This window comes from Sinocyclocheilus grahami, unplaced genomic scaffold, assembly GCF_001515645.1.
Source record: "Sinocyclocheilus grahami isolate Dianchi unplaced genomic scaffold, SAMN03320097.WGS_v1.1 scaffold387.1, whole genome shotgun sequence".
Taxonomy (NCBI): Eukaryota; Metazoa; Chordata; class Actinopteri; order Cypriniformes; family Cyprinidae; genus Sinocyclocheilus; species Sinocyclocheilus grahami.
In genome coordinates this window covers 422907-429480 of record NW_015505566.1, presented here as the reverse complement: position 1 = coordinate 429480, position 6574 = coordinate 422907, and the positions used below count along the sequence as shown (strand labels likewise).

The 6574-nt window shown below is 37.5% G+C and overlaps 1 protein-coding gene across 1 annotated transcript in view; it reads left to right on the top strand.

Moving 5' to 3' along the window:
* Positions 1–1238: 1238 nt before the first annotated feature.
* LOC107550079 (potassium voltage-gated channel subfamily G member 2-like) overlaps positions 1239–6574 on the top strand; it is a 45353-nt gene continuing 40017 nt past the window's right edge. Inside the window, exon 1 of the mRNA XM_016231305.1 lies at positions 1239–1308. The gene's annotated coding sequence lies outside the window, so the exon portion shown is untranslated. The remainder of the gene's footprint in view (positions 1309–6574) is intronic.

Genomic DNA, 6574 nt, shown 5'->3' with positions numbered 1-6574 from the left:
TGTCATTAAACTCAGATGATTTACATAATGTTCACTGTTTGTGTGGTATGCAGAAACAATAATGAGCAGTGTGACGCTAAGCTTCTGACATGCAGAAGTTTTTCCACATAGCAGCTCTCAGCCTTTAATTACAAATACATAGTTAATTTTGATTTCTCTCAGAGGAAAGCAACATGACTGTAAACAAGAAATACACAGTCCATTCTGGGCTGTTCACGGGAATCATTATTTAATTTCTTCAATGCATTGCAGAGGCCAAATATTTATTAACTGTGCCTTTAGTGTCTGGCATTAAAAGTGCTGAGTGAGTTGCTGTAAAACTGCACTTCAGATATTACCTGACAGACATTCTCATGTGATTTTTAGATAACTGACACAAAAAGAAAGCTGTGAACTAGAGGGGGGAAATGGACATTACATGCTATTGACAAGCACTGTAATAGAAGAATGGACTTCTCTGTCTCCCCTCAGTGGCCAGACTGTCCACTTCAGAAGATCTGAATCACACAAAAATATCAGAGAGACTTCGATCTTACATTCATGCTTTCTAATGTGTGCAACCTAACCTTTTTGAATGTACGTGTATTTTTAAAAAAACATTTTCCAGTTGAGCTGCTTACAGTAGTTGTTTACATTATTTGCAGACAATATTCCAGTGTATTTATTGAATATCATGTGTTTTATATATTATTCTCTAATTGTTTTGTTATTATATTAAAATTTGTATTATTGTTGTTTATTATTATTATTATTGCTGCTGTTGTTTTTTTATATAAAATAATAATAAAATATAAAAACATTAAATGCTGCTGTTTTCCTGATGAATCAAGCACGCCCATATGCACGCTATCTACACCAATGAGACAAGACGTGTAAACGAGCGACAAAAATAAATAAATAACATAAACTATTATTAACTAACAGATTTCATGTTTTGAAACTCGCTGGAAGCTCGTTCACATGTATGCATGCTCTAATGGGCTGTTCAGCAGGATGGGTTGCACATAATGAGCACAATTTAATAAGTACATTTCTGTATTTCTGCATGGTAATGCGACGTTATTACTAAGCAAACAGGCTCAGGGTGAGATGAGGACTCGAGCAGCAGGAACACCCATCAGCAGCTCCGGATCTGACACTGTGACTGAGGAACTTCAGCAGTTGTGGAGGAGCTGTGAGCTGGAATAAAATCACCCAGCAATGCGGAGAAAGGGATACAAAAGTAACTGTGCGACTGCATCACAGCACAACTTACACGTCCAAGCTGAAAATGAGCAGGACAGCGCAACACCAGTGGGCTTAAAACGGGTAAGTCGACTCTTCATTGTGAATTGTTTGAGTTTGGGCTGGTTTGGAAGGAGTCAGTTCGTATCTGCAGCTCTTTTTTGTTAGTTTCTGTGTGTAAAATCGCAATAGCAGCCGCAGCAGGTAGTGGGTGCGACTCCAAACCTATTATTGCTGGTCCGACGCTCGCGCGTTCTGAGTTCCAAAACGCGTCCTAGTTTGGAAATTCGCTGGGTTTGAATACAAAGCCTTTATTAATGCGTCTCATTACTGCTGTTTTTCTGATTCTCTGTAGCTGAAATTATAACACGGACAATAGGAGTGTGATTTCGGGCAAATCAAGATGTTAGTCAAGATAGATACTATAAAGTTACATAATTAAAAATCAATATTTAATAAAAACATGGCTTCATTTTACCAACACACTAATAAATCCATCTCGTATCAGTCATGCAAAAACAATATGATTATGATCAGATTTTTAAAGCTGCATACTTCAAGCATGATTGTTAAAACACTTACTGAGAGTTTTATGACCTCTTTATAACATTTTCGTATGATTGCATTATATGCTTACCAGATTATTATTTGTACATTCAACTAGCTAGGATTGTCATGAAATTTTTAATGAATATATTGTCATAGACGTCTGTTGTATTGTAAATGACTGTAAGCTATTATTAAAAGTTGAAATGCGTAGATTCCAGTTTTTTTTTCTACACTAAAAAATGCTGGGTTAAAAAGGGACAAACCCAGCTATTGTTTTTTTTTGACCCAGCTATTGGGTTGGGTTGTTTTGACCCAGCTATTGGGTTGGGTTGTTTTGACCCAGCTATTGGGTTGTTTTGACCCAGCTACTGGGTTGTGTTGTTTTGACCCAGCTACTGGGTTGTGTTGTTTTGACCCAGCTATTGGGTTGTTTTGACCCAGCTACTGGGTTGTGTTGTTTTGACCCAGCTACTGGGTTGTGTTGTTTTGACCCAGCTACTGGGTTGTGTTGTTTTGACCCAGCTATTGGGTTGTTTTGACCCAGCTATTGGGTTGTGTTGTTTTGACCCAGCTGTTGGGTTGTTTTGACCCAGCGGTTGTTTTTTTTTGACCCAGCTATTGGGTTGTTTTTACCCAGCTGTTGGGTTGTTTTGACCCAGCGGTTGTTTTTTTTTGAACCAGCTATTGAGTTGTTTTTACCCAGCTGCTGGGTTGTTTTGACCCAGCTATTGGGTCAAAACAACCCAATAGCTGGGTTTGTCCCTTTTTAACCCAGCATTTTTTAGTGTAGAAAAAAAACTTGATACGTTGGTTCAAAGTGTGAAAAAATAAAAAAATGGACAACAGCAACATGTAAGTATGTGTGTGTTTAATACAGGAGAGCATGAGATGATCTGAAAATCTGCTGAGGCATGTGAAAAGAGCACTGACCTCCTATTACAACCTATTAAAGTGACACAATAGCCAATTAACATGTTTATTTTGGTGGATTGGATAGTACAAGTCCTTTGAATATTGGATGACATCTGGGTCGGTTTTAATGGTACATTTATCATTAGGATGAGCTGGTGAAACAACGGTTTCCTGACACTCAGTCTAACACATGACGTAAAGTGCATTTTGTGCAATGGCTATTAACGCTCTTAATGGTCAAAAACTTTAAAAATAATACTATGTTTCATATGTGTCAAAGCCTAGTAGAGCTTACTGAATGGTACTTGTTTGGTTCTGACTGTTGACCTGGGACTGACATACAGTAACATGTACAAATGGCATTTCTATAGATGTACTACTGTACGTGAATCACCCTTGCTGTGTGTTAAAGTGTTCAAAAATAACAAGAAGGATATACTTACTTTTTCATGTCACTTCAAACTTCTCAACACTCCCTTGGTTTTTCTGTCCAACTTCATTCATTAAATCCATTCATAAATAATCCTGAGGAACTGACAGTTTTGTCTGTATTACTGCTGCCGAGAGAAATTACCCCTTCATTAGAAACGAAACAGACCCCAAACCTGTCACAGTTATCCAGCAGAGATTTATTTGAAATGGATCCATTTGTAGAGTCTAAATTGACATTTTAATCAGAGTGTGGTGTGCATATCTTTTTTTTCTTAATTTCTTCTCTAAATTATACATATGACATATTCTGGCCTTGTTGCTTGCAACACTTTGGTAATGGGTTCGATTCCAGGCTAATGCATGAACTGAATTGCACGCCTTGAATGCAATATAAGGCTATCTGAATAAAAGTATATGCCAAATGCATAAATGTAAATGCATATCAATTTCAAATATTAATTTTAGTTCACAAATATCTGTAACAATAATATTAATTGATTGAAATATGATACATTTGGTTTTTATATCAACCTTAATATAAATCAAATTAAATAATATATTTTTTCGTGCCACTTTGAAGTTTATGAGTGTTTTGTTGTGTTAAATTGTTAGGAGGCTATTTAGCGCAACTCAGCATCACTGCAGACATAAAAGAAAAAACTGAGTGGCACAAAAACAATGCACTTATTGTCTTCTGATTTGTTTTACAGTGCAGTAGCATGAATAACGTCACCATCTATTAAGAACAAGCACAAATAGCTCATATTGATTCATGAGTGCCTTTATAAGTCTCTAACTCAAAGTGCCATTGCTGAAATCTTCCCATCAGCACTATTGAATTTCATCTTCCCCGAGAGACACAGCACCGCAGCGCTCATCATCAGCACCATCACTCATACAGGCTCCTGTACGGCAGCCCAACATCTTGCTTTTCATCTCTCAGCGCTCCACAGGACCTGTCTGTCTGTCTACCTGTGCTGGAGCGTTTGTGTGGCTTGTGCTTTAATATGTCTGAACGGAGACCTCCAGCCTCCTGTGTGCTGTTATGAAGTTCACAAAAAGGAAAGCAATGTTACAGGCATCTTGGAATGGATCTGTGCTGATTGCTATGACAGTCTGCAGGGTCTTTTGCCATCGATTCGATAGATCTCAATACAGACCCACAGGACTAAATGAATAGAGTGTAATTAATCGAGCAAACAGTTGTGGGAAAGATCTGACCCACACCGTCGCTTACACTCTTTGCCTTTAGGGAAATTCATTTGCAATCAGACCTCTGCAAATGATTCAGAATGCAGCAGCACATCTTGTTTTCAATGAGCCCAAGAGAGTCCATGTCACACCGCTTCTCATCGCTCTGCACTGGCTTCCAGTTGTGGCTCGCATCAAGTTCAAGACATTGGTGCTTGCCTACAGAACTGCCAAGGGCTCTGCATCCTCCTACCTCCACTCTTTCCTATTCATCTACACCCCCTCCAGAAGCCTGCGGTCGGTAAATGAGCCGCGGCTTGTGGTCCCATCGCAGAGAGGCACAAAATCACTCTAAAGGATGTTTTCTTTCACTGTAACCATGTTGGTGGAATGACCTACCTAACTCCATCCGAACAGCCGGATCCCTCACAGTCTTCAAAAAACAGCTGAAAACTCATGCCTTCCGTGAGCATCTAACTACCTCCAATAATAATAATAAATAAATAAAAATTCTATGCTTTCACTTTTTCTGTTCTCTTATTATCCTCCTGTCCTAGCTTTTTACTATTTTGAACGATGACTGAAACCTTGTATAACGGGCACTTCTCGTGTTTATTGCCATCTTATGATGCATCGCTTGTTGTATTCCTCAACTGTAAGTCGCTTTGGATAAAAGCGTTTGACAAATGAATAAATGTAAATGTAAGTGTTTTCACTTCTCTTGTGCAGGATGCATTATGTGTGCATGTTTGCATTATGCACAAGAATACATCTGTATGTGTAAATATAAATAGGACCTATATATATATATATATACTACTGCACTGTAAAATAAATGTAAAAACAAAGTCAGTCAAAAAAATTTGTACATTCTTCCTCTATATTTGCCCAACACAGTTCGATGTAATGCAAGACTCTTCAAAGAGCACACAACACTAATGCCAGATTAGCCGAAATATACCCAGACCGAAGTAACACTTGCAATAGATGCCGACAATCTCCAGCAAATCACACTCACATGTTCTGGTCTTGTCCAAGACTGACAGAGTTTTGGTCTAAAATATTTTAAACTTTTGAAAAAAATAAAAAACTTTCAAGACACTCCAAACAGACACTCCTTTTACGACTCTATTCGGAATTCCTTTTAAGTCAAATTTGCCTTCAACGACACAATGTTGTCACTTTCACCACACTACTGGCTAGCAGGCTTATTCTCCTGCTCTCCTCATGCGTCCCCTCCTTCATATGATAGATGGATCAAAGACATTCTTTTGTGTTTAAAGCTGGGAAAAAAAATTCAGGTTTCTTTAAAAAGCTTTTATAAAACATGGAAACCTTTGTTGAATTATATTGATACTATTGATCTGTCACTTGAAGATGCAGAAGAGGATTAACAGTTTTTTTTTTTGGGTTTATTTATGTTTTTTTTCCTTTGTACATTTATTGTATCATTTAATAACTACACTTACACTATTATTGTTATTTGCATTTGTTTTTGTTATGTGGTTAAGATAATATGGGTAGAGGGGATGGGGGATTGGGGATTGGGAGGGAGAAAAGCAGAATTGTGGATTACTAATTTTTGTATATATATGATGTTGTATCTGCACAAAATTCCAATAAATATATTTGGGGAAAAAGGAAGTAAACTGTAACCAACAGAGCACTCCGTATTCTGGGAAGTTTGTGTGCATTGGGAATCATATTTTTTCATATAAAGCCAAGGTATCACTCATTTTACATACAGCACACAGTGAAAATGACATGAATATGACAGTGGGCAAATGCATAAAGTGCAGCATAATTTGAAATCACAAATTTAATATTTAAAGCATTCAATTCGCACGGACCGAAAGTCACACAGTGAACACGCGATCATGCAGGTCACATGCACACTTCACAAGATCTCACAACTGGATTCGACTAAGTTTGCAAGGTTTGTGAAATTAAATTTTCATTAGCCATTCAAAGATTTGTTTAAATGATGTAAATGCGTATTTGCTGCATGCTGACGGCAAACGAGAAAGTATTATAATTATATTGATACTATTGATCTGTCACTTGAAGATGCAGAAGAGGATTAACCATTTTTATTTATTTGTTTATTTGTTCTTTTGTTCTTTTCCTTCTTTTTACATTTATTGTATCATTTAATTACTACACTTAATGTTACGTGCACTTGTTTGTGTTGTGTGTTTGGGATGTTAGGGGTGGAGGAGAATGGGGTATTTGTGGGTGGGGGGGGGGGGGGGGGGAAAGGGTGTTT